Consider the following 26,253-nt stretch of genomic DNA (forward strand, 5'->3'; position numbering starts at 1 on the left):
CACCACCATTTGCTGTAGGCTACGAACGCTTCTATAAATGTTAAACAGTGGCGTATCGCGGAACTAACAGAAAAGCTGACAATGGTGTCTGAATTGCTATTTAATTGTTATGCACAAGGGCTAAAAAATTCGCTATATGAATATGCCGAAACCCGGGATCGAACCAGGGACCTTTACATCTTCAGTCTAACGCTCTCCCAACTGAGCTATTTCGGCGGAATGAGTAACAAATTCATGAGGCGCTAAGCGATGGCTGGGTTCCCACGAACCGCCGTCTAAGGTATCCGACGTAAGGAAACTTCTTATAAAAATATTCGCTCCACCATTTGCTGTAGGCTGCGCAGGCTTCTATTAATGTTAAACTGTGCCGTATCGCGGAAGTATCAGAAAAGCTCACAATGCTGTCTGAATTGCTATCTGTATTGTTATGCACAACGCTTAAAGAAACGCACTATGAATATGCCGAAACCCAGCATCCAACCCGGGACCTTTAGATCTTCAGTCTAACGCTCTCCCAACTGAGCTATTTCGTCGGAAAGAGCTACAAAATCACGAGGCGCTAAGCGATGGCTGGGTTCCCACGAACCGCCGTCTAAGGTATCCGACGTAAGGAAACTTTATTTTTTAATATTCGCTCAACCATTTGCTGTAGGCTACGCACGCTTCTATTAATGTTAAACAGTGGCGTATCGCGGAAGTAACAGAAAAGCTCACAATGCTGTCTGAATCGCTATCTGTATTGTTATGCACAACGCCTAAAGAAACGCACTATAAGTATGCCGAAACCCAGGATCCAACCCGGGACCTTTAGATCTTCAGTCTAACGCTCTCCCAACTGAGCTATTTCGATGGAACGAGTAACAAAATCACGAGGCGCTAAGCGATGGCTGGGTTCCCACAAACCGCCGTCTAAGGTATCCGACGTAAGGAAACTTCTTTTAAAAATATTCGCTCCACCATTTGCTGTAGGCTACGCACGCTTCTATTAATGTTAAACAGTGGCGTATCGCGGAAGTATCAGAAAAGCTCACAATGCTGTCTGAATTGCTATCTGTATTGTTATGCACAACGCCTAAAGAAACGCACTATGAATATGCCGAAACCCAGCATCCAACCCAGGACCTTTAGATCTTCAGTCTAACGCTCTCCCAACTGAGCTATTTCGTCGGAACGAGCTACGAAATCACGAGGCGCTAAGCGATGGCTGGGTTCCCACAAACCGCCGTCTAAGGTATCCGACGTAAGGAAACTTCTTTTAAAAATATTCGCTCCACCATTTGCTGTAGGCTACGCACGCTTCTATTAATGTTAAACTGTGGCTTATCGCGGAAGTAACAGAAAAGCTGACAATGGTGTCTGAATTGCTATCACTATTGTTATGCACAACGCCTAAAGAAACGCACTATGAATATGCCGAAACCCAGCATCCAACCCGGGACCTTTCGATCTTCAGTCTAACGCTCTCCCAACTGAGCTATTTCGGCGGAACGAGTAACAAAATCACGAGGCGCTAAGCGATGGCTGGGTTCCCACGAACCGCCATCAAAGGTATCCGACGTAAGGAAACTTCTTTTAAAAATATTCGCTTCACCATTTGCTGTAGGCTACGAACGCTTCTATAAATGTTAAACAGTGGCGTATCGCGGAAGTAACAGAAAAGCTGACAATGGTGTCTGAATTGCTATTTCATTGTTATGCACAAGGGCTAAAAAATTCGCTATATGAATATGCCGAAACCCGGGATCGAACCAGGGACCTTTAGATCTTCAGTCTAACGCTCTCCCAACTGAGCTATTTCGGCGGAACGAGTAACAAAATCATGAGGCGCTAAGCGATGGCTGGGTTCCCACGAACCGCCATCTAAGGTATCCGACGTAAGGAAACTTCTTTTAAAAATATTCGCACCACCATTTGCTGTAGGCTACGAACGCTTCTATAAATGTTAAACAGTGGCGTATCGCGGAACTAACAGAAAAGCTGACAATGGTGTCTGAATTGCTATTTTATTGTTATGCACAAGGGCTAAAAAATTCGCTATATGAATATGCCGAAACCCGGGATCGAACCAGGGACCTTTACATCTTCAGTCTAACGCTCTCCCAACTGAGCTATTTCGGCGGAACGAGTAACAAATTCATGAGGCGCTAAGCGATGGCTGGGTTCCCACGAACCGCCGTCTAAGGTATCCGACGTAAGGAAACTTCTTATAAAAATATTCGCTCCACCATTTGCTGTAGGCTGCGCAGGCTTCTATTAATGTTAAACTGTGGCGTATCGCGGAAGTATCAGAAAAGCTCACAATGCTGTCTGAATTGCTATCTGTATTGTTATGCACAACGCTTAAAGAAACGCACTATGAATATGCCGAAACCCAGCATCCAACCCGGGACCTTTAGATCTTCAGTCTAACGCTCTCCCAACTGAGCTATTTCGTCGGAACGAGCTACAAAATCACGAGGCGCTAAGCGATGGCTGGGTTCCCACGAACCGCCGTCTAAGGTATCCGACGTAAGGAAACTTTATTTTTTAATATTCGCTCAACCATTTGCTGTAGGCTACGCACGCTTCTATTAATGTTAAACAGTGGCGTATCGCGGAAGTAACAGAAAAGCTCACAATGCTGTCTGAATTGCTATCTGTATTGTTATGCACAACACCTAAAGAAACGCACTATGAATATGCCGAAACCTAGCATCCAACCCGGGACCTTTAGATCTTCAGTCCAACGCTCTCCCAACTGAGCTATTTCGGCGGAACGAGTAACAAAATCATGAGGCGCTAAGCGATGGCTGGGTTCCCACGAACCACCGTCTAAGGTATCCGACGTAAGGAAACTTCTTTTAAAAATATTCGCTCCACCATTTGCTGTAGGCTACGCACGCTTCGATTAATGTTAAACAGTGGCGTATCGCGGAAGTAACAGAAAAGCTCACAATGCTGTCTGAATTGCTATCTGTATTGTTATGCACAACGCCTAAAGAAACGCACTATGAATATGCCGAAACCCAGCATCCAACCCGGGACCTTTAGATCTTCAGTCTAACGCTCTCCCAACTGAGCTATTTCGGCGGAACGAGTAACAAAATTATGAGGCGCTTAGCGATGGCTGGTTTCCCACGAACCGCCGCCTAAAGTATACGACGTAAGGAAACTTCTGATAATAATATTCGCTCCACCATATGTTGTACGCTACGCACGCTTCTATTAATGTTAAACAGTGGCGTATCGCTGAAGTAAGAGAAAAGCTGACAATGCTGTCTGAATTGCTATTTGTATTGTTATGCACAACGGCTCAAAAATTCGCATTATGAATATGCCGAAACCCGGGATCGAACCGGGACCTTTAGATCTTCAGTATAACGCTCTCCCAACTGAGCTGTTTCGGCGGAGCGAGAAACAAAATCATGAGGCGCTAAGCGATGGCTGGGTTCCCACGAACGGCCGTCTAAGGTATCCGACGTAAGGAAACTTTATTTTTAAATATTCGCTCAACCATTTGCTGTAGGCTACGCACGCTTCTATTAATGTTAAGCAGTGGCGTATCGCGGAAGTAACAGAAAAGGTCACAATGCTGTCTGAATTGCTATCTGTATTGTTATGCACAACGCCTAAAGAAACGCACTATAAGTATGCCGAAACCCAGGATCCAACCCGGGACCTTTAGATCTTCAGTCTAACGCTCTCCCAACTGAGCTATTTCGTCGGAACGAGCTACAAAATCACGAGGCGCTAAGCGATGGCTGGGTTCCCACGAACCGCCGCCTAAGGTATCCGACGTAAGGAAACGTCTTTTAAAAATATTCGCTCCACAATTTGCTGTAGGCTACGCACGCTTCTATTAATGTTAAACAGTGGCGTATCGCGGAAGTATCAGAAAAGCTCACAATGCTGTCTGAATTGCTATCTGTATTGTTATGCACAACGCCTAAAGAAACGCACTATGAGTATGCCGAAACCCAGGATCCAACCCGGGACCTTTAGATCTTCAGTCTAACGCTCTCCCAACTGAGCTATTTCGATGGAACGAGTAACAACATCATGAGGCGATAAGCGATAGCTGGGTTCCCACGAACCGCCGTCTAAGGCATCCGATGTAAGGAAACTTCTTATAAAAATATTCGCTCCACCATTTGCTGTAGGCTCCGCACGCTTCTATTAATGTTAAACAGTGGCGTATCGCGGAAGTAACAGAAAAGCTGACAATGGTGTCTGAATTGCTATCTGTATTGTTATGCACAACGCCTAAAGAAACGCACTATAAGTATGCCGAAACCCAGGATCCAACCCGGGACCTTTAGATCTTCAGTCTAACGCTGTCCCAACTGAGCTATTTCGAGGAACGAGTAACAAAATCATGAGGCGCTAAGCGATAGCTGGGTTCCCGCGAACCGCCGTCTAAGGTATCCGACGTAAGGAAACTTCTTTTACAAATATTCGCTCCACCATATACTGTAGGCTACGCACGCTTCAATTAATGTTAAACAGTGGCGTATCGCGGAAGTAACAGAAAAGCTCAAAATGCTGTGTGAATTGCTATCTGTATTGTTATGCACAACGCCTAAAGAAACGCACTATGAGTATGCCGAAACCCAGGATCCAACCCGGGACCTTTAGATCTTCAGTCTAACGCTCTCCCAACTGAGCTATTTCGATGGAACGAGTAACAACATCATGAGGCGATAAGCGATAGCTGGGTTCCCACGAACCGCCGTCTAAGGCATCCGACGTAAGGAAACTTCTTTTAAAAATATTCGCTCCACCATTTGCTGTAGGCTCCGCACGCTTCTATTACTGTTAAACAGTGGCGTATCGCGGAAGTAACAGAAAAGCTGACAATGGTGTCTGCATTGCTATCTGTATTGTTACGCACAACGCCTAAAGAAACGCACTATGAATATGCCGAAACCCAGCATCCAACCCGGGACCTTTAGATCTTCAGTCTAACGCTCTCCCAACTGAGCTATTTCTGCGGAACGAGTAACAAAATCATGAGGCGCTAAGCGATGGCTGGGTTCCCACGAACCGCTATCAAAGGTATCCGACGTAAGGAAACTTCTTTTAAAAATATTCGCACCACCATTTGCTGTAGGCTACGAACGCTTCTATAAATGTTAAACAGTGGCGTATCGCGGAACTAACAGAAAAGCTGACAATGGTGTCTGAATTGCTATTTAATTGTTATGCACAAGGGCTAAAAAATTCGCTATATGAATATGCCGAAACCCGGGATCGAACCAGGGACCTTTACATCTTCAGTCTAACGCTCTCCCAACTGAGCTATTTCGGCGGAACGAGTAACAAATTCATGAGGCGCTAAGCGATGGCTGGGTTCCCACGAACCGCCGTCTAAGGTATCCGACGTAAGGAAACTTCTTATAAAAATATTCGCTCCACCATTTGCTGTAGGCTGCGCAGGCTTCTATTAATGTTAAACTGTGCCGTATCGCGGAAGTATCAGAAAAGCTCACAATGCTGTCTGAATTGCTATCTGTATTGTTATGCACAACGCTTAAAGAAACGCACTATGAATATGCCGAAACCCAGCATCCAACCCGGGACCTTTAGATCTTCAGTCTAACGCTCTCCCAACTGAGCTATTTCGTCGGAAAGAGCTACAAAATCACGAGGCGCTAAGCGATGGCTGGGTTCCCACGAACCGCCGTCTAAGGTATCCGACGTAAGGAAACTTTATTTTTTAATATTCGCTCAACCATTTGCTGTAGGCTACGCACGCTTCTATTAATGTTAAACAGTGGCGTATCGCGGAAGTAACAGAAAAGCTCACAATGCTGTCTGAATCGCTATCTGTATTGTTATGCACAACGCCTAAAGAAACGCACTATAAGTATGCCGAAACCCAGGATCCAACCCGGGACCTTTAGATCTTCAGTCTAACGCTCTCCCAACTGAGCTATTTCGATGGAACGAGTAACAAAATCACGAGGCGCTAAGCGATGGCTGGGTTCCCACGAACCGCCGTCTAAGGTATCCGACGTAAGGAAACTTCTTTTAAAAATATTCGCTCCACCATTTGCTGTAGGCTACGCACGCTTCTATTAATGTTAAACAGTGGCGTATCGCGGAAGTATCAGAAAAGCTCACAATGCTGTCTGAATTGCTATCTGTATTGTTATGCACAACGCCTAAAGAAACGCACTATGAATATGCCGAAACCCAGCATCCAACCCAGGACCTTTAGATCTTCAGTCTAACGCTCTCCCAACTGAGCTATTTCGTCGGAACGAGCTACGAAATCACGAGGCGCTAAGCGATGGCTGGGTTCCCACGAACCGCCGTCTAAGGTATCCGACGTAAGGAAACTTCTTTTAAAAATATTCGCTCCACCATTTGCTGTAGGCTACGCACGCTTCTATTAATGTTAAACTGTGGCTTATCGCGGAAGTAACAGAAAAGCTGACAATGGTGTCTGAATTGCTATCACTATTGTTATGCACAACGCCTAAAGAAACGCACTATGAATATGCCGAAACCCAGCATCCAACCCGGGACCTTTCGATCTTCAGTCTAACGCTCTCCCAACTGAGCTATTTCGGCGGAACGAGTAACAAAATCACGAGGCGCTAAGCGATGGCTGGGTTCCCACGAACCGCCATCTAAGGTATCCGACGTAAGGAAACTTCTTTTAAAAATATTCGCACCACCATTTGCTGTAGGCTACGAACGCTTCTATAAATGTTAAACAGTGGCGTATCGCGGAACTAACAGAAAAGCTGACAATGGTGTCTGAATTGCTATTTCATTGTTATGCACAAGGGCTAAAAAATTCGCTATATGAATATGCCGAAACCCGGGATCGAACCAGGGACCTTTAGATCTTCAGTCTAACGCTCTCCCAACTGAGCTATTTCGGCGGAACGAGTAACAAAATCATGAGGCGCTAAGCGATGGCTGGGTTCCCACGAACCGCCATCTAAGGTATCCGACGTAAGGAAACTTCTTTTAAAAATATTCGCACCACCATTTGCTGTAGGCTACGAACGCTTCTATAAATGTTAAACAGTGGCGTATCGCGGAACTAACAGAAAAGCTGACAATGGTGTCTGAATTGCTATTTTATTGTTATGCACAAGGGCTAAAAAATTCGCTATATGAATATGCCGAAACCCGGGATCGAACCAGGGACCTTTAGATCTTCAGTCTAACGCTCTCCCAACTGAGCTATTTCGGCGGAACGAGTAACAAATTCATGAGGCGCTAAGCGATGGGTGGGTTCCCACGAACCGCCGTCTAGGGTATCCGACGTAAGGAAACTTCTTTTAAAAATATTCGCTCCACAATTTGCTGTAGGCTACGCACGCTTCTATTAATGTTAAACAGTGGCGTATCGCGGAAGTAACAGAAAAGCTGACAATGCTGTCTGAATTGCTATTTGTATTGTTATGCACAAGAGCTAAACAATTCGCTATATGAATATGCCGAAACCCGGGATCGAACCAGGGACCTTTAGATCTTCAGTCGAACGCTCTCCCAACTGAGCTATTTCGTCGGAACGAGCTACAAAATTACGAGGCGCTAAGCGATGGCTGGGTTTCCACGAACCGCCGTCTAAGGTATCCGACGTAAGGAAACTTCTTTTAAAAATATTCGCTCCACCATTTGCTGTAGGCTACGCACGCTTCTATTATTGTTAAACAGTGGCGTATCGCGGAAGTATCAGAAAAGCTCACAATGCTGTCTGAATTGCTATCTGTATTGTTATGCACAACGCCTAAAGAAACGCACTATGAATATGCCGAAACCCAGCATCCAACCCAGGACCTTTAGATCTTCAGTCTAATGCTCTCCCAACTGAGCTATTTCGTCGGAACGAGCTACAAAATCACGAGGCGCTAAGCGATGGCTGGGTTCCCACGAACCGCCGTCTAAGGTATCCGACGTAAGGAAACTTCTTTTAAAAATATTCGCTCCACCATTTGCTGTAGGCTACGCACGCTTCTAATAATGTTAAACTGTGGCTTATCGCGGAAGTAACAGAAAAGCTGACAATGGTGTCTGAATTGCTATCACTATTGTTATGCACAACGCCTAAAGAAACGCACTATGAGTATGCCGAAACCCAGCATCCAACCCGGGACCTTTCGATCTTCAGTCTAACGCTCTCCCAACTGAGCTATTTCGATGGAACGAGTAACAAAATCACGAGGCGCTAAGCGATGGCTGGGTTCCCACGAACCGCCGTCTAAGGTATCCGACGTAAGGAAACTTCTTTTAAAAATATTCGCTCCACCATTTGCTGTAGGCTACGCACGCTTCTAATAATGTTAAACTGTGGCTTATCGCGGAAGTAACAGAAAAGCTGACAATGGTGTCTGAATTGCTATCACTATTGTTATGCACAACGCCTAAAGAAACGCACTATGAGTATGCCGAAACCCAGCATCCAACCCGGGACCTTTCGATCTTCAGTCTAACGCTCTCCCAACTGAGCTATTTCGGCGGAACGAGTAACAAAATCACGAGGCGCTTATCGATGGCTGGGTTCCCACGAACCGCCGTCTAAGGTATCCGACGTAAGGAAACTTCTTTTAAAATATTTGCTCCAGCATTCGCTGTAGGCTACGCACGCTTCTATTAATGTTAAACTGTGGCGTATCGCGGAAGTATCAGAAAAGCTCACAATGCTGTCTGAATTGCTATCTGTATTGTTATGCACAACGCCTAAAGAAACGCACTATGAATAGACCGAAACCCAGCATCAAACCCGGGACCTTTCGAACTTCAGTCTAACGCTCTCCCAACTGAGCTATTTCGGCGGAACGAGTAACAAAATCATGAGGCGCTAAGCGATGGCTGGGTTCCCACGAACCGCCGTCTAAGGTATCCGACGTAAGGAAACTTCTTTTACAAATATTCGCTCCACCATATACTGTAGGCTACGCACGCTTCAATTAATGTTAAACAGTGGCGCATCGCGGAAGTAACAGAAAAGCTCAAAATGCTGTGTGAATTGCTATCTGTATTGTTATGCACAACGCCTAAAGAAACGCACTATGAGTATGCCGAAACCCAGGATCCAACCCGGGACCTTTAGATCTTCAGTCTAACGCTCTCCCAACTGAGCTATTTCGATGGAACGAGTAACAACATCATGAGGCGATAAGCGATAGCTGGGTTCCCACGAACCGCCATCAAAGGTATCCGACGTAAGGAAACTTCTTTTAAAAATATTCGCTTCACCATTTGCTGTAGGCTACGAACGCTTCTATAAATGTTAAACAGTGGCGTATCGCGGAAGTAACAGAAAAGCTGACAACGGTGTCTGAATTGCTATTTCATTGTTATGCACAAGGGCTAAAAAATTCGCTATATGAATATGCCGAAACCCGGGATCGAACCAGGGACCTCTAGATCTTCGGTCTAACGCTCTCGCAACTGAGCTATTTCGGCGGAACGAGTAACAAAATCATGAGGCGCCAAGCGATGGCTGGGTTCCCACGAACCGCCGTCTAATGTATCCGACGTAAGGAAACTTCTTTTACAAATATTCGCTCCACCATATACTGTAGGCTACGCACGCTTCAATTAATGTTAAACAGTGGCGTATCGCGGAAGTAACAGAAAAGCTCAAAATGCTGTGTGAATTGCTATTTGTATTGTTATGCACAAGAGCTAAAAAATTCGCTATATGAATATGCCGAAACCCGGGATCGAACCAGGGACCTTTAGATCTTCAGTCGAACGCTCTCCCAACTGAGCTATTTCGTCGGAACGAGCTACAAAATCACGAGGCGCTAAGCGATGGCTGGGTTTCCACGAACCGCCGTCTAAGGTATCCGACGTAAGGAAACTTCTTTTAAAAATATTCGCTCCACCATTTGCTGTAGGCTACGAACGCTTCTATAAATGTTAAACAGTGGCGTATCGCGGAACTAACAGAAAAGCTGACAATGGTGTCTGAATTGCTATTTTATTGTTATGCACAAGGGCTAAAAAATTCGCTATATGAATATGCCGAAACCCGGGATCGAACCAGGGACCTTTAGATCTTCAGTCTAACGCTCTCCCAACTGAGCTGTTTCGGCGGAACGAGTAACAAATTCATGAGGCGCTAAGCGATGGGTGGGTTCCCACGAACCGCCGTCTAGGGTATCCGACGTAAGGAAACTTCTTTTAAAAATATTCGCTCCACAATTTGCTGTAGGCTACGCACGCTTCTATTAATGTTAAACAGTGGCGTATCGGGGAAGTAACAGAAAAGCTGACAATGCTGTCTGAATTGCTATTTGTATTGTTATGCACAAGAGCTAAAAAATTCGCTATATGAATATGCCGAAACCCGGGATCGAACCAGGGACCTTTAGATCTTCAGTCCAACGCTCTCCCAACTGAGCTATTTCGTCGGAACGAGCTACAAAATCACGAGGCGCTAAGCGATGGCTGGGTTTCCACGAACCGCCGTCTAAGGTATCCGACGTAAGGAAACTTCTTTTAAAAATATTCGCTCCACCATTTGCTGTAGGCTACGCACGCTTCTATTATTGTTAAACAGTGGCGTATCGCGGAAGTATCAGAAAAGCTCACAATGCTGTCTGAATTGCTATCTGTATTGTTATGCACAACGCCTAAAGAAACGCACTATGAATATGCCGAAACCCAGCATCCAACCCAGGACCTTTAGATCTTCAGTCTAACGCTCTCCCAACTGAGCTATTTCGTCGGAACGAGCTACAAAATCACGAGGCGCTAAGCGATGGCTGGGTTCCCACGAACCGCCGTCTAAGGTATCCGACGTAAGGAAACTTCTTTTAAAAATATTCGCTCCACCATTTGCTGTAGGCTACGCACGCTTCTATTAATGTTAAACAGTGGCGTATCGCGGAAGTATCAGAAAAGCTCACAATGCTGTCTGAATTGCTATCTGTATTGTTATGCACAACGCCTAAAGAAACGCACTATGAATATGCCGAAACCCAGCATCCAACCCAGGACCTTTAGATCTTCAGTCTAACGCTCTCCCAACTGAGCTATTTCGTCGGAACGAGTAACAAAATCACGAGGCGCTAAGCGATGGCTGGGTTCCCACGAACCGCCGTCTAAGGTATCCGACGTAAGGAAACTTCTTTTAAAAATATTCGCTCCACCATTTGCTGTAGGCTACGCACGCTTCTATTAATGTTAAACAGTGGCGTATCGCGGAAGTATCAGAAAAGCTCACAATGCTGTCTGAATTGCTATCTGTATTGTTATGCACAACGCCTAAAGAAACGCACTATGAATATGCCGAAACCCAGCATCCAACCCGGGACCTTTCGATCTTCAGTGTAACGCTCTCCCAACTGAGCTATTTCGGCGGAACGAGTAACAAAATCATGAGGCGCTAAGCGATGGCTGGGTTCCCACGAACCGCCGTCTAAGGTATCCGACGTAAGGAAACTTCTTTTAAAAATATTTGCTCCAGCATTCGCTGTAGGCTACGCACGCTTCTATTAATGTTAAACTGTGGCGTATCGCGGAAGTATCAGAAAAGCTCACAATGCTGTCTGAATTGCTATCTGTATTGTTATGCACAACGCCTAAAGAAACGCACTATGAATAGACCGAAACCCAGCATCAAACCCGGGACCTTTCGAACTTCAGTCTAACGCTCTCCCAACTGAGCTATTTCGGCGGAACGAGTAACAAAATCATGAGGCGCTAAGCGATGGCTGGGTTCCCACGAACCGCCGTCTAAGGTATCCGACGTAAGGAAACTTCTTTTACAAATATTCGCTCCACCATATACTGTAGGCTACGCACGCTTCAATTAATGTTAAACAGTGGCGTATCGCGGAAGTAACAGAAAAGCTCAAAATGCTGTGTGAATTGCTATCTGTATTGTTACGCACAACGCCTAAAGAAACGCACTATGAGTATGCCGAAACCCAGGATCCAACCCGGGACCTTTAGATCTTCAGTCTAACGCTCTCCCAACTGAGCTATTTCGATGGAACGAGTAACAAAATCACGAGGCGCTAAGCGATGGCTGGGTTCCCACGAACCGCCGTCTAAGGTATCCGACGTAAGAAAACTTCTTTTAAAAATATTCGCTCCACCATTTGCTGTAGGCTACGCACGCTTCTATTAATGTTAAACAGTGGCGTATCGCGGAAGTATCAGAAAAGCTCACAATGCTGTCTGAATTGCTATCTGTATTGTTATGCACAACGCCTAAAGAAACGCACTATGAATATGCCGAAACCCAGCATCCAACCCAGGACCTTTAGATCTTCAGTCTAACGCTCTCCCAACTGAGCTATTTCGTCGGAACGAGCTACGAAATCACGAGGCGCTAAGCGATGGCTGGGTTCCCACGAACCGCCGTCTAAGGTATCCGACGTAAGGAAACTTCTTTTAAAAATATTCGCTCCACCATTTGCTGTAGGCTACGCACGCTTCTATTATTGTTAAACAGTGGCGTATCGCGGAAGTATCAGAAAAGCTCACAATGCTGTCTGAATTGCTATCTGTATTGTTATGCACAACGCCTAAAGAAACGCACTATGAATATGCCGAAACCCAGCATCCAACCCAGGACCTTTAGATCTTCAGTCTAACGCTCTCCCAACTGAGCTATTTCGTCGGAACGAGCTACAAAATCACGAGGCGCTAAGCGATGGCTGGGTTCCCACGAACCGCCGTCTAAGGTATCCGACGTAAGGAAACTTCTTTTAAAAATATTCGCTCCACCATTTGCTGTAGGCTACGCACGCTTCTATTAATGTTAAACAGTGGCGTATCGCGGAAGTATCAGAAAAGCTCACAATGCTGTCTGAATTGCTATCTGTATTGTTATGCACAACGCCTAAAGAAACGCACTATGAATATGCCGAAACCCAGCATCCAACCCAGGACCTTTAGATCTTCAGTCTAACGCTCTCCCAACTGAGCTATTTCGTCGGAACGAGCTACGAAATCACGAGGCGCTAAGCGATGGCTGGGTTCCCACGAACCGCCGTCTAAGGTATCCGACGTAAGGAAACTTCTTTTAAAAATATTCGCTCCACCATTTGCTGTAGGCTACGCACGCTTCTATTAATGTTAAACTGTGGCTTATCGCGGAAGTAACAGAAAAGCTGACAATGGTGTCTGAATTGCTATCACTATTGTTATGCACAACGCCTAAAGAAACGCACTATGAATATGCCGAAACCCAGCATCCAACCCGGGACCTTTCGATCTTCAGTCTAACGCTCTCCCAACTGAGCTATTTCGATGGAACGAGTAACAAAATCACGAGGCGCTAAGCGATGGCTGGGTTCCCACGAACCGCCGTCTAAGGTATCCGACGTAAGGAAACTTCTTTTAAAAATATTCGCTCCACCATTTGCTGTAGGCTACGCACGCTTCTATTAATGTTAAACAGTGGCGTATCGCGGAAGTATCAGAAAAGCTCACAATGCTGTCTGAATTGCTATCTGTATTGTTATGCACAACGCCTAAAGAAACGCACTATGAATATGCCGAAACCCAGCATCCAACCCGGGACCTTTCGATCTTCAGTGTAACGCTCTCCCAACTGAGCTATTTCGGCGGAACGAGTAACAAAATCATGAGGCGCTAAGCGATGGCTGGGTTCCCACGAACCGCCGTCTAAGGTATCCGACGTAAGGAAACTTCTTTTAAAAATATTTGCTCCAGCATTCGCTGTAGGCTACGCACGCTTCTATTAATGTTAAACTGTGGCGTATCGCGGAAGTATCAGAAAAGCTCACAATGCTGTCTGAATTGCTATCTGTATTGTTATGCACAACGCCTAAAGAAACGCACTATGAATAGACCGAAACCCAGCATCAAACCCGGGACCTTTCGAACTTCAGTCTAACGCTCTCCCAACTGAGCTATTTCGGCGGAACGAGTAACAAAATCATGAGGCGCTAAGCGATGGCTGGGTTCCCACGAACCGCCGTCTAAGGTATCCGACGTAAGGAAACTTCTTTTACAAATATTCGCTCCACCATATACTGTAGGCTACGCACGCTTCAATTAATGTTAAACAGTGGCGTATCGCGGAAGTAACAGAAAAGCTCAAAATGCTGTGTGAATTGCTATCTGTATTGTTACGCACAACGCCTAAAGAAACGCACTATGAGTATGCCGAAACCCAGGATCCAACCCGGGACCTTTAGATCTTCAGTCTAACGCTCTCCCAACTGAGCTATTTCGATGGAACGAGTAACAAAATCACGAGGCGCTAAGCGATGGCTGGGTTCCCACGAACCGCCGTCTAAGGTATCCGACGTAAGGAAACTTCTTTTAAAAATATTCGCTCCACCATTTGCTGTAGGCTACGCACGCTTCTATTAATGTTAAACAGTGGCGTATCGCGGAAGTATCAGAAAAGCTCACAATGCTGTCTGAATTGCTATCTGTATTGTTATGCACAACGCCTAAAGAAACGCACTATGAATATGCCGAAACCCAGCATCCAACCCAGGACCTTTAGATCTTCAGTCTAACGCTCTCCCAACTGAGCTATTTCGTCGGAACGAGCTACGAAATCACGAGGCGCTAAGCGATGGCTGGGTTCCCACGAACCGCCGTCTAAGGTATCCGACGTAAGGAAACTTCTTTTAAAAATATTCGCTCCACCATTTGCTGTAGGCTACGCACGCTTCTATTAATGTTAAACTGTGGCTTATCGCGGAAGTAACAGAAAAGCTGACAATGGTGTCTGAATTGCTATTTCATTGTTATGCACAAGGGCTAAAAAATTCGCTATATGAATATGCCGAAACCCGGGATCGAACCAGGGACCTTTAGATCTTCAGTCTAACGCTCTCCCAACTGAGCTATTTCGGCGGAACGAGTAACAAAATCATGAGGCGCTAAGCGATGGCTGGGTTCCCACGAACCGCCATCTAAGGTATCCGACGTAAGGAAACTTCTTTTAAAAATATTCGCACCACCATTTGCTGTAGGCTACGAACGCTTCTATAAATGTTAAACAGTGGCGTATCGCGGAACTAACAGAAAAGCTGACAATGGTGTCTGAATTGCTATTTTATTGTTATGCACAAGGGCTAAAAAATTCGCTATATGAATATGCCGAAACCCGGGATCGAACCAGGGACCTTTAGATCTTCAGTCTAACGCTCTCCCAACTGAGCTATTTCGGCGGAACGAGTAACAAATTCATGAGGCGCTAAGCGATGGGTGGGTTCCCACGAACCGCCGTCTAGGGTATCCGACGTAAGGAAACTTCTTTTAAAAATATTCGCTCCACAATTTGCTGTAGGCTACGCACGCTTCTATTAATGTTAAACAGTGGCGTATCGCGGAAGTAACAGAAAAGCTGACAATGCTGTCTGAATTGCTATTTGTATTGTTATGCACAAGAGCTAAAAAATTCGCTATATGAATATGCCGAAACCCGGGATCGAACCAGGGACCTTTAGATCTTCAGTCGAACGCTCTCCCAACTGAGCTATTTCGTCGGAACGAGCTACAAAATTACGAGGCGCTAAGCGATGGCTGGGTTTCCACGAACCGCCGTCTAAGGTATCCGACGTAAGGAAACTTCTTTTAAAAATATTCGCTCCACCATTTGCTGTAGGCTACGCACGCTTCTATTATTGTTAAACAGTGGCGTATCGCGGAAGTATCAGAAAAGCTCACAATGCTGTCTGAATTGCTATCTGTATTGTTATGCACAACGCCTAAAGAAACGCACTATGAATATGCCGAAACCCAGCATCCAACCCAGGACCTTTAGATCTTCAGTCTAATGCTCTCCCAACTGAGCTATTTCGTCGGAACGAGCTACAAAATCACGAGGCGCTAAGCGATGGCTGGGTTCCCACGAACCGCCGTCTAAGGTATCCGACGTAAGGAAACTTCTTTTAAAAATATTCGCTCCACCATTTGCTGTAGGCTACGCACGCTTCTATTAATGTTAAACTGTGGCTTATCGCGGAAGTAACAGAAAAGCTGACAATGGTGTCTGAATTGCTATCACTATTGTTATGCACAACGCCTAAAGAAACGCACTATGAGTATGCCGAAACCCAGCATCCAACCCGGGACCTTTCGATCTTCAGTCTAACGCTCTCCCAACTGAGCTATTTCGATGGAACGAGTAACAAAATCACGAGGCGCTAAGCGATGGCTGGGTTCCCACGAACCGCCGTCTAAGGTATCCGACGTAAGGAAACTTCTTTTAAAAATATTCGCTCCACCATTTGCTGTAGGCTACGCACGCTTCTATTAATGTTAAACAGTGGCGTATCGCGGAAGTATCAGAAAAGCTCACAATGCTGTCTGAATTGCTATCTGTATTGTTATGCACAACGCCTAAAGAAACGCACTATGAATATGCCGAAACCCAGCATCCAACCCGGGACCTTTCGATCTTCAGTGTAACGCTCTCCCAACTGAGCTATTTCGGCGGAACGAGTAACAAAATCATGAGGCGCTAAGCGATGGCTGGGTTCCCACGAACCGCCGTCTAAGGTATCCGACGTAAGGAAACTTCTTTTACAAATATTCGCTCCACCATATACTGTAGGCTACGCACGCTTCAATTAATGTTAAACAGTGGCGTATCGCGGAAGTAACAGAAAAGCTCAAAATGCTGTGTGAATTGCTATCTGTATTGTTATGCACAACGCCTAAAGAAACGCACTATGAATATGCCGAAACCCAGCATCCAACCCAGGACCTTTAGATCTTCAGTCTAATGCTCTCCCAACTGAGCTATTTCGTCGGAACGAGCTACAAAATCACGAGGCGCTAAGCGATGGCTGGGTTCCCACGAACCGCCGTCTAAGGTATCCGACGTAAGGAAACTTCTTTTAAAAATATTCGCTCCACCATTTGCTGTAGGCTACGCACGCTTCTATTAATGTTAAACTGTGGCTTATCGCGGAAGTAACAGAAAAGCTGACAATGGTGTCTGAATTGCTATCACTATTGTTATGCACAACGCCTAAAGAAACGCACTATGAGTATGCCGAAACCCAGCATCCAACCCGGGACCTTTCGATCTTCAGTCTAACGCTCTCCCAACTGAGCTATTTCGATGGAACGAGTAACAAAATCACGAGGCGCTAAGCGATGGCTGGGTTCCCACGAACCGCCGTCTAAGGTATCCGACGTAAGGAAACTTCTTTTAAAAATATTCGCTCCACCATTTGCTGTAGGCTACGCACGCTTCTATTAATGTTAAACAGTGGCGTATCGCGGAAGTATCAGAAAAGCTCACAATGCTGTCTGAATTGCTATCTGTATTGTTATGCACAACGCCTAAAGAAACGCACTATGAATATGCCGAAACCCAGCATCCAACCCGGGACCTTTCGATCTTCAGTGTAACGCTCTCCCAACTGAGCTATTTCGGCGGAACGAGTAACAAAATCATGAGGCGCTAAGCGATGGCTGGGTTCCCACGAACCGCCGTCTAAGGTATCCGACGTAAGGAAACTTCTTTTAAAAATATTCGCTCCACCATTTGCTGTAGGCTACGCACGCTTCTATTAATGTTAAACAGTGGCGTATCGCGGAAGTATCAGAAAAGCTCACAATGCTGTCTGAATTGCTATCTGTATTGTTATGCACAACGCCTAAAGAAACGCACTATGAGTATGCCGAAACCCAGCATCCAACCCGGGACCTTTCGATCTTCAGTCTAACGCTCTCCCAACTGAGCTATTTCGGCGGAACGAGTAACAAAATCACGAGGCGCTAAGCGATGGCTGGGTTCCCACGAACCGCCGTCTAAGGTATCCGACGTAAGGAAACTTCTTTTAAAAATATTTGCTCCAGCATTCGCTGTAGGCTACGCACGCTTCTATTAATGTTAAACTGTGGCGTATCGCGGAAGTATCAGAAAAGCTCACAATGCTGTCTGAATTGCTATCTGTATTGTTATGCACAACGCCTAAACAAACGCACTATGAATAGACCGAAACCCAGCATCAAACCCGGGACCTTTCGAACTTCAGTCTAACGCTCTCCCAACTGAGCTATTTCGGCGGAACGAGTAACAAAATCATGAGGCGCTAAGCGATGGCTGGGTTCCCACGAACCGCCGTCTAAGGTATCCGACGTAAGGAAACTTCTTTTACAAATATTCGCTCCACCATATACTGTAGGCTACGCACGCTTCAATTAATGTTAAACAGTGGCGTATCGCGGAAGTAACAGAAAAGCTCAAAATGCTGTGTGAATTGCTATCTGTATTGTTATGCACAACGCCTAAAGAAACGCACTATGAGTATGCCGAAACCCAGGATCCAACCCGGGACCTTTAGATCTTCAGTCTAACGCTCTCCCAACTGAGCTATTTCGATGGAACGAGTAACAACATCATGAGGCGATAAGCGATAGCTGGGTTCCCACGAACCGCCATCAAAGGTATCCGACGTAAGGAAACTTCTTTTAAAAATATTCGCTTCACCATTTGCTGTAGGCTACGAACGCTTCTATAAATGTTAAACAGTGGCGTATCGCGGAAGTAACAGAAAAGCTGACAACGGTGTCTGAATTGCTATTTCATTGTTATGCACAAGGGCTAAAAAATTCGCTATATGAATATGCCGAAACCCGGGATCGAACCAGGGACCTCTAGATCTTCGGTCTAACGCTCTCGCAACTGAGCTATTTCGGCGGAACGAGTAACAAAATCATGAGGCGCCAAGCGATGGCTGGGTTCCCACGAACCGCCGTCTAATGTATCCGACGTAAGGAAACTTCTTTTACAAATATTCGCTCCACCATATACTGTAGGCTACGCACGCTTCAATTAATGTTAAACAGTGGCGTATCGCGGAAGTAACAGAAAAGCTCAAAATGCTGTGTGAATTGCTATTTGTATTGTTATGCACAAGAGCTAAAAAATTCGCTATATGAATATGCCGAAACCCGGGATCGAACCAGGGACCTTTAGATCTTCAGTCGAACGCTCTCCCAACTGAGCTATTTCGTCGGAACGAGCTACAAAATCACGAGGCGCTAAGCGATGGCTGGGTTTCCACGAACCGCCGTCTAAGGTATCCGACGTAAGGAAACTTCTTTTAAAAATATTCGCACCACCATTTGCTGTAGGCTACGAACGCTTCCATAAATGTTAAACAGTGGCGTATCGCGGAACTAACAGAAAAGCTGACAATGGTGTCTGAATTGCTATTTTATTGTTATGCACAAGGGCTAAAAAATTCGCTATATGAATATGCCGAAACCCGGGATCGAACCAGGGACCTTTAGATCTTCAGTCTAACGCTCTCCCAACTGAGCTGTTTCGGCGGAACGAGTAACAAATTCATGAGGCGCTAAGCGATGGGTGGGTTCCCACGAACCGCCGTCTAGGGTATCCGACGTAAGGAAACTTCTTTTAAAAATATTCGCTCCACAATTTGCTGTAGGCTACGCACGCTTCTATTAATGTTAAACAGTGGCGTATCGGGGAAGTAACAGAAAAGCTGACAATGCTGTCTGAATTGCTATTTGTATTGTTATGCACAAGAGCTAAAAATTTCGCTATATGAATATGCCGAAACCCGGGATCGAACCAGGGACCTTTAGATCTTCAGTCGAACGCTCTCCCAACTGAGCTATTTCGTCGGAACGAGCTACAAAATCACGAGGCGCTAAGCGATGGCTGGGTTTCCACGAACCGCCGTCTAAGGTATCCGACGTAAGGAAACTTCTTTTAAAAATATTCGCTCCACCATTTGCTGTAGGCTACGCACGCTTCTATTATTGTTAAACAGTGGCGTATCGCGGAAGTATCAGAAAAGCTCACAATGCTGTCTGAATTGCTATCTGTATTGTTATGCACAACGCCTAAAGAAACGCACTATGAATATGCCGAAACCCAGCATCCAACCCAGGACCTTTAGATCTTCAGTCTAACGCTCTCCCAACTGAGCTATTTCGTCGGAACGAGCTACAAAATCACGAGGCGCTAAGCGATGGCTGGGTTCCCACGAACCGCCGTCTAAGGTATCCGACGTAAGGAAACTTCTTTTAAAAATATTCGCTCCACCATTTGCTGTAGGCTACGCACGCTTCTATTAATGTTAAACAGTGGCGTATCGTGGAAGTATCAGAAAAGCTCACAATGCTGTCTGAATTGCTATCTGTATTGTTATGCACAACGCCTAAAGAAACGCACTATGAATATGCCGAAACCCAGCATCCAACCCAGGACCTTTAGATCTTCAGTCTAACGCTCTCCCAACTGAGCTATTTCGTCGGAACGAGCTACGAAATCACGAGGCGCTAAGCGATGGCTGGGTTCCCACGAACCGCCGTCTAAGGTATCCGACGTAAGGAAACTTCTTTTAAAAATATTCGCTCCACCATTTGCTGTAGGCTACGCACGCTTCTATTAATGTTAAACTGTGGCTTATCGCGGAAGTAACAGAAAAGCTGACAATGGTGTCTGAATTGCTATCACTATTGTTATGCACAACGCCTAAAGAAACGCACTATGAATATGCCGAAACCCAGCATCCAACCCGGGACCTTTCGATCTTCAGTCTAACGCTCTCCCAACTGAGCTATTTCGATGGAACGAGTAACAAAATCACGAGGCGCTAAGCGATGGCTGGGTTCCCACGAACCGCCGTCTAAGGTATCCGACGTAAGGAAACTTCTTTTAAAAATATTCGCTCCACCATTTGCTGTAGGCTACGCACGCTTCTATTAATGTTAAACAGTGGCGTATCGCGGAAGTATCAGAAAAGCTCACAATGCTGTCTGAATTGCTATCTGTATTGTTATGCACAACGCCTAAAGAAACGCACTATGAATATGCCGAAACCCAGCATCCAACCCGGGACCTTTCGATCTTCAGTGTAACGCTCTCCCAACTGAGCTATTTCGGCGGAACGAGTAACAAAATCATGAGGCGCTAAGCGATGGCTGGGTTCCCACGAACCGCCGTCTAAGGTATCCGACGTAAGGAAACTTCTTTTAAAAATATTTGCTCCAGCATTCGCTGTAGGCTACGCACGCTTCTATTAATGTTAAACTGTGGCGTATCGCGGAAGTATCAGAAAAGCTCACAATGCTGTCTGAATTGCTATCTGTATTGTTATGCACAACGCCTAAAGAAACGCACTATGAATAGACCGAAACCCAGCATCAAACCCGGGACCTTTCGAACTTCAGTCTAACGCTCTCCCAACTGAGCTATTTCGGCGGAACGAGTAACAAAATCATGAGGCGCTAAGCGATGGCTGGGTTCCCACGAACCGCCGTCTAAGGTATCCGACGTAAGGAAACTTCTTTTACAAATATTCGCTCCACCATATACTGTAGGCTACGCACGCTTCAATTAATGTTAAACAGTGGCGTATCGCGGAAGTAACAGAAAAGCTCAAAATGCTGTGTGAATTGCTATCTGTATTGTTATGCACAACGCCTAAAGAAACGCACTATGAGTATGCCGAAACCCAGGATCCAACCCGGGACCTTTAGATCTTCAGTCTAACGTTCTCCCAACTGAGCTATTTCGATGGAACGAGTAACAACATCATGAGGCGATAAGCGATAGCTGGGTTCCCACGAACCGCCATCAAAGGTATCCGACGTAAGGAAACTTCTTTTAAAAATATTCGCTTCACCATTTGCTGTAGGCTACGAACGCTTCTATTAATGTTAAACAGTGGCGTATCGCGGAAGTAACAGAAAAGCTGACAATGGTGTCTGAACTGCTATTTTATTGTTATGCACAAGGGCTAAAAAATTCGCTATATGAATATGCCGAAACCCGGGATCGAACCAGGGACCTCTAGATCTTCGGTCTAACGCTCTCGCAACTGAGCTATTTCGGCGGAACGAGTAACAAAATCATGAGGCGCCAAGCGATGGCTGGGTTCCCACGAACCGCCGTCTAAGGTATCCGACGTAAGGAAACTTCTTTTACAAATATTCGCTCCACCATATACTGTAGGCTGCGCAGGCTTCTATTAATGTTAAACAGTGGCGTATCGCGGAAGTAACAGAAAAGCTGACAATGGTGTCTGAACTGCTATTTTATTGTTATGCACAAGGGCTAAAAAATTCGCTATATGAATATGCCGAAACCCGGGATCGAACCAGGGACCTCTAGATCTTCGGTCTAACGCTCTCGCAACTGAGCTATTTCGGCGGAACGAGTAACAAAATCATGAGGCGCCAAGCGATGGCTGGGTTCCCACGAACCGCCGTCTAAGGTATCCGACGTAAGGAAACTTCTTTTACAAATATTCGCTCCACCATATACTGTAGGCTACGCACGCTTCAATTAATGTTAAACAGTGGCGTATCGCGGAAGTAACAGAAAAGCTCAAAATGCTGTGTGAATTGCTATCTGTATTGTTATGCACAACGCCTAAAGAAACGCACTATGAGTATGCCGAAACCCAGGATCCAACCCGGGACCTTTAGATCTTCAGTCTAACGCTCTCCCAACTGAGCTATTTCGATGGAACGAGTAACAACATCATGAGGCGATAAGCGATAGCTGGGTTCCCACGAACCGCCATCAAAGGTATCCGACGTAAGGAAACTTCTTTTAAAAATATTCGCTTCACCATTTGCTGTAGGCTACGAACGCTTCTATAAATGTTAAACAGTGGCGTATCGCGGAAGTAACAGAAAAGCTGACAACGGTGTCTGAATTGCTATTTCATTGTTATGCACAAGGGCTAAAAAATTCGCTATATGAATATGCCGAAACCCGTGATCGAACCAGGGACCTTTAGATCTTCAGTCTAACGCTCTCCCAACTGAGCTATTTCGGCGGAACGAGCTACAAAATCACGAGGCGCTAAGCGATGGCTGGGTTTCCACGAACCGCCGTCTAAGGTATCCGACGTAAGGAAACTTCTTTTAAAAATATTCGCACCACCATTTGCTGTAGGCTACGAACGCTTCCATAAATGTTAAACAGTGGCGTATCGCGGAACTAACAGAAAAGCTGACAATGGTGTCTGAATTGCTATTTTATTGTTATGCACAAGGGCTAAAAAATTCGCTATATGAATATGCCGAAACCCGGGATCGAACCAGGGACCTTTAGATCTTCAGTCTAACGCTCTCCCAACTGAGCTGTTTCGGCGGAACGAGTAACAAATTCATGAGGCGCTAAGCGATGGGTGGGTTCCCACGAACCGCCGTCTAGGGTATCCGACGTAAGGAAACTTCTTTTAAAAATATTCGCTCCACAATTTGCTGTAGGCTACGCACGCTTCTATTAATGTTAAACAGTGGCGTATCGGGGAAGTAACAGAAAAGCTGACAATGCTGTCTGAATTGCTATTTGTATTGTTATGCACAAGAGCTAAAAATTTCGCTATATGAATATGCCGAAACCCGGGATCGAACCAGGGACCTTTAGATCTTCAGTCGAACGCTCTCCCAACTGAGCTATTTCGTCGGAACGAGCTACAAAATCACGAGGCGCTAAGCGATGGCTGGGTTTCCACGAACCGCCGTCTAAGGTATCCGACGTAAGGAAACTTCTTTTAAAAATATTCGCTCCACCATTTGCTGTAGGCTACGCACGCTTCTATTATTGTTAAACAGTGGCGTATCGCGGAAGTATCAGAAAAGCTCACAATGCTGTCTGAATTGCTATCTGTATTGTTATGCACAACGCCTAAAGAAACGCACTATGAATATGCCGAAACCCAGCATCCAACCCAGGACCTTTAGATCTTCAGTCTAACGCTCTCCCAACTGAGCTATTTCGTCGGAACGAGCTACAAAATCACGAGGCGCTAAGCGATGGCTGGGTTCCCACGAACCGCCGTCTAAGGTATCCGACGTAAGGAAACTTCTTTTAAAAATATTCGCTCCACCATTTGCTGTAGGCTACGCACGCTTCTATTAATGTTAAACAGTGGCGTATCGTGGAAGTATCAGAAAAGCTCACAATGCTGTCTGAATTGCTATCTGTATTGTTATGCACAACGCCTAAAGAAACGCACTATGAATATGCCGAAACCCAGCATCCAACCCAGGACCTTTAGATCTTCAGTCTAACGCTCTCCCAACTGAGCTATTTCGTCGGAACGAGCTACGAAATCACGAGGCGCTAAGCGATGGCTGGGTTCCCACGAACCGCCGTCTAAGGTATCCGACGTAAGGAAACTTCTTTTAAAAATATTCGCTCCACCATTTGCTGTAGGCTACGCACGCTTCTATTAATGTTAAACTGTGGCTTATCGCGGAAGTAACAGAAAAGCTGACAATGGTGTCTGAATTGCTATCACTATTGTTATGCACAACGCCTAAAGAAACGCACTATGAATATGCCGAAACCCAGCATCCAACCCGGGACCTTTCGATCTTCAGTCTAACGCTCTCCCAACTGAGCTATTTCGATGGAACGAGTAACAAAATCACGAGGCGCTAAGCGATGGCTGGGTTCCCACGAACCGCCGTCTAAGGTATCCGACGTAAGGAAACTTCTTTTAAAAATATTCGCTCCACCATTTGCTGTAGGCTACGCACGCTTCTATTAATGTTAAACAGTGGCGTATCGCGGAAGTATCAGAAAAGCTCACAATGCTGTCTGAATTGCTATCTGTATTGTTATGCACAACGCCTAAAGAAACGCACTATGAATATGCCGAAACCCAGCATCCAACCCGGGACCTTTCGATCTTCAGTGTAACGCTCTCCCAACTGAGCTATTTCGGCGGAACGAGTAACAAAATCATGAGGCGCTAAGCGATGGCTGGGTTCCCACGAACCGCCGTCTAAGGTATCCGACGTAAGGAAACTTCTTTTAAAAATATTTGCTCCAGCATTCGCTGTAGGCTACGCACGCTTCTATTAATGTTAAACTGTGGCGTATCGCGGAAGTATCAGAAAAGCTCACAATGCTGTCTGAATTGCTATCTGTATTGTTATGCACAACGCCTAAAGAAACGCACTATGAATAGACCGAAACCCAGCATCAAACCCGGGACCTTTCGAACTTCAGTCTAACGCTCTCCCAACTGAGCTATTTCGGCGGAACGAGTAACAAAATCATGAGGCGCTAAGCGATGGCTGGGTTCCCACGAACCGCCGTCTAAGGTATCCGACGTAAGGAAACTTCTTTTACAAATATTCGCTCCACCATATACTGTAGGCTACGCACGCTTCAATTAATGTTAAACAGTGGCGTATCGCGGAAGTAACAGAAAAGCTCAAAATGCTGTGTGAATTGCTATCTGTATTGTTATGCACAACGCCTAAAGAAACGCACTATGAGTATGCCGAAACCCAGGATCCAACCCGGGACCTTTAGATCTTCAGTCTAACGTTCTCCCAACTGAGCTATTTCGATGGAACGAGTAACAACATCATGAGGCGATAAGCGATAGCTGGGTTCCCACGAACCGCCATCAAAGGTATCCGACGTAAGGAAACTTCTTTTAAAAATATTCGCTTCACCATTTGCTGTAGGCTACGAACGCTTCTATTAATGTTAAACAGTGGCGTATCGCGGAAGTAACAGAAAAGCTGACAATGGTGTCTGAACTGCTATTTTATTGTTATGCACAAGGGCTAAAAAATTCGCTATATGAATATGCCGAAACCCGGGATCGAACCAGGGACCTCTAGATCTTCGGTCTAACGCTCTCGCAACTGAGCTATTTCGGCGGAACGAGTAACAAAATCATGAGGCGCCAAGCGATGGCTGGGTTCCCACGAACCGCCGTCTAAGGTATCCGACGTAAGGAAACTTCTTTTACAAATATTCGCTCCACCATATACTGTAGGCTGCGCAGGCTTCTATTAATGTTAAACAGTGGCGTATCGCGGAAGTAACAGAAAAGCTGACAATGGTGTCTGAACTGCTATTTTATTGTTATGCACAAGGGCTAAAAAATTCGCTATATGAATATGCCGAAACCCGGGATCGAACCAGGGACCTCTAGATCTTCGGTCTAACGCTCTCGCAACTGAGCTATTTCGGCGGAACGAGTAACAAAATCATGAGGCGCCAAGCGATGGCTGGGTTCCCACGAACCGCCGTCTAAGGTATCCGACGTAAGGAAACTTCTTTTACAAATATTCGCTCCACCATATACTGTAGGCTACGCACGCTTCAATTAATGTTAAACAGTGGCGTATCGCGGAAGTAACAGAAAAGCTCAAAATGCTGTGTGAATTGCTATCTGTATTGTTATGCACAACGCCTAAAGAAACGCACTATGAGTATGCCGAAACCCAGGATCCAACCCGGGACCTTTAGATCTTCAGTCTAACGCTCTCCCAACTGAGCTATTTCGATGGAACGAGTAACAACATCATGAGGCGATAAGCGATAGC

At 45.6% G+C, this 26,253-nt stretch overlaps 26 non-coding genes across 26 annotated transcripts; all 26 read right to left on the minus strand.

Moving 5' to 3' along the window:
* Nucleotides 1-143: 143 nt before the first annotated feature.
* On the minus strand, nucleotides 144-216 carry TRNAF-GAA (transfer RNA phenylalanine (anticodon GAA)). Its single transcript has one exon. It is a non-coding gene; the product is annotated as a tRNA-Phe (tRNA).
* A 1,512-nt stretch (nucleotides 217-1,728) lies between these two features.
* Nucleotides 1,729-1,801, minus strand: TRNAF-GAA (transfer RNA phenylalanine (anticodon GAA)). Its single transcript has one exon. It is a non-coding gene; the product is annotated as a tRNA-Phe (tRNA).
* Nucleotides 1,802-2,045: 244 nt separating this feature from the next.
* TRNAF-GAA (transfer RNA phenylalanine (anticodon GAA)) lies at nucleotides 2,046-2,118 on the minus strand. Its single transcript has one exon. It is a non-coding gene; the product is annotated as a tRNA-Phe (tRNA).
* Nucleotides 2,119-3,314: 1,196 nt separating this feature from the next.
* TRNAF-GAA (transfer RNA phenylalanine (anticodon GAA)) lies at nucleotides 3,315-3,386 on the minus strand. Its single transcript has one exon. It is a non-coding gene; the product is annotated as a tRNA-Phe (tRNA).
* A 1,828-nt stretch (nucleotides 3,387-5,214) lies between these two features.
* On the minus strand, nucleotides 5,215-5,287 carry TRNAF-GAA (transfer RNA phenylalanine (anticodon GAA)). Its single transcript has one exon. It is a non-coding gene; the product is annotated as a tRNA-Phe (tRNA).
* A 1,512-nt stretch (nucleotides 5,288-6,799) lies between these two features.
* Nucleotides 6,800-6,872, minus strand: TRNAF-GAA (transfer RNA phenylalanine (anticodon GAA)). The gene has a single exon. It is a non-coding gene; the product is annotated as a tRNA-Phe (tRNA).
* A 244-nt stretch (nucleotides 6,873-7,116) lies between these two features.
* TRNAF-GAA (transfer RNA phenylalanine (anticodon GAA)) lies at nucleotides 7,117-7,189 on the minus strand. The gene has a single exon. It is a non-coding gene; the product is annotated as a tRNA-Phe (tRNA).
* Nucleotides 7,190-7,434: 245 nt separating this feature from the next.
* On the minus strand, nucleotides 7,435-7,507 carry TRNAF-GAA (transfer RNA phenylalanine (anticodon GAA)). Its single transcript has one exon. It is a non-coding gene; the product is annotated as a tRNA-Phe (tRNA).
* Nucleotides 7,508-9,335: 1,828 nt separating this feature from the next.
* On the minus strand, nucleotides 9,336-9,408 carry TRNAF-GAA (transfer RNA phenylalanine (anticodon GAA)). The gene has a single exon. It is a non-coding gene; the product is annotated as a tRNA-Phe (tRNA).
* Nucleotides 9,409-9,653: 245 nt separating this feature from the next.
* TRNAF-GAA (transfer RNA phenylalanine (anticodon GAA)) lies at nucleotides 9,654-9,726 on the minus strand. Its single transcript has one exon. It is a non-coding gene; the product is annotated as a tRNA-Phe (tRNA).
* A 244-nt stretch (nucleotides 9,727-9,970) lies between these two features.
* Nucleotides 9,971-10,043, minus strand: TRNAF-GAA (transfer RNA phenylalanine (anticodon GAA)). Its single transcript has one exon. It is a non-coding gene; the product is annotated as a tRNA-Phe (tRNA).
* Nucleotides 10,044-10,288: 245 nt separating this feature from the next.
* TRNAF-GAA (transfer RNA phenylalanine (anticodon GAA)) lies at nucleotides 10,289-10,361 on the minus strand. Its single transcript has one exon. It is a non-coding gene; the product is annotated as a tRNA-Phe (tRNA).
* Nucleotides 10,362-14,726: 4,365 nt separating this feature from the next.
* Nucleotides 14,727-14,799, minus strand: TRNAF-GAA (transfer RNA phenylalanine (anticodon GAA)). The gene has a single exon. It is a non-coding gene; the product is annotated as a tRNA-Phe (tRNA).
* A 244-nt stretch (nucleotides 14,800-15,043) lies between these two features.
* On the minus strand, nucleotides 15,044-15,116 carry TRNAF-GAA (transfer RNA phenylalanine (anticodon GAA)). The gene has a single exon. It is a non-coding gene; the product is annotated as a tRNA-Phe (tRNA).
* A 245-nt stretch (nucleotides 15,117-15,361) lies between these two features.
* Nucleotides 15,362-15,434, minus strand: TRNAF-GAA (transfer RNA phenylalanine (anticodon GAA)). Its single transcript has one exon. It is a non-coding gene; the product is annotated as a tRNA-Phe (tRNA).
* A 3,097-nt stretch (nucleotides 15,435-18,531) lies between these two features.
* On the minus strand, nucleotides 18,532-18,604 carry TRNAF-GAA (transfer RNA phenylalanine (anticodon GAA)). The gene has a single exon. It is a non-coding gene; the product is annotated as a tRNA-Phe (tRNA).
* A 245-nt stretch (nucleotides 18,605-18,849) lies between these two features.
* TRNAF-GAA (transfer RNA phenylalanine (anticodon GAA)) lies at nucleotides 18,850-18,922 on the minus strand. Its single transcript has one exon. It is a non-coding gene; the product is annotated as a tRNA-Phe (tRNA).
* A 244-nt stretch (nucleotides 18,923-19,166) lies between these two features.
* TRNAF-GAA (transfer RNA phenylalanine (anticodon GAA)) lies at nucleotides 19,167-19,239 on the minus strand. Its single transcript has one exon. It is a non-coding gene; the product is annotated as a tRNA-Phe (tRNA).
* A 245-nt stretch (nucleotides 19,240-19,484) lies between these two features.
* On the minus strand, nucleotides 19,485-19,557 carry TRNAF-GAA (transfer RNA phenylalanine (anticodon GAA)). Its single transcript has one exon. It is a non-coding gene; the product is annotated as a tRNA-Phe (tRNA).
* A 2,146-nt stretch (nucleotides 19,558-21,703) lies between these two features.
* On the minus strand, nucleotides 21,704-21,776 carry TRNAF-GAA (transfer RNA phenylalanine (anticodon GAA)). The gene has a single exon. It is a non-coding gene; the product is annotated as a tRNA-Phe (tRNA).
* A 244-nt stretch (nucleotides 21,777-22,020) lies between these two features.
* Nucleotides 22,021-22,093, minus strand: TRNAF-GAA (transfer RNA phenylalanine (anticodon GAA)). The gene has a single exon. It is a non-coding gene; the product is annotated as a tRNA-Phe (tRNA).
* Nucleotides 22,094-22,654: 561 nt separating this feature from the next.
* TRNAF-GAA (transfer RNA phenylalanine (anticodon GAA)) lies at nucleotides 22,655-22,727 on the minus strand. Its single transcript has one exon. It is a non-coding gene; the product is annotated as a tRNA-Phe (tRNA).
* Nucleotides 22,728-22,971: 244 nt separating this feature from the next.
* Nucleotides 22,972-23,044, minus strand: TRNAF-GAA (transfer RNA phenylalanine (anticodon GAA)). Its single transcript has one exon. It is a non-coding gene; the product is annotated as a tRNA-Phe (tRNA).
* A 245-nt stretch (nucleotides 23,045-23,289) lies between these two features.
* TRNAF-GAA (transfer RNA phenylalanine (anticodon GAA)) lies at nucleotides 23,290-23,362 on the minus strand. Its single transcript has one exon. It is a non-coding gene; the product is annotated as a tRNA-Phe (tRNA).
* A 2,146-nt stretch (nucleotides 23,363-25,508) lies between these two features.
* On the minus strand, nucleotides 25,509-25,581 carry TRNAF-GAA (transfer RNA phenylalanine (anticodon GAA)). Its single transcript has one exon. It is a non-coding gene; the product is annotated as a tRNA-Phe (tRNA).
* Nucleotides 25,582-25,825: 244 nt separating this feature from the next.
* On the minus strand, nucleotides 25,826-25,898 carry TRNAF-GAA (transfer RNA phenylalanine (anticodon GAA)). The gene has a single exon. It is a non-coding gene; the product is annotated as a tRNA-Phe (tRNA).
* Nucleotides 25,899-26,253: the final 355 nt, after the last annotated feature.

This window comes from Dermacentor variabilis, unplaced genomic scaffold (genome assembly GCF_050947875.1).
Source record: "Dermacentor variabilis isolate Ectoservices unplaced genomic scaffold, ASM5094787v1 scaffold_13, whole genome shotgun sequence".
NCBI classification, from domain to species: domain Eukaryota; kingdom Metazoa; phylum Arthropoda; class Arachnida; order Ixodida; family Ixodidae; genus Dermacentor; species Dermacentor variabilis.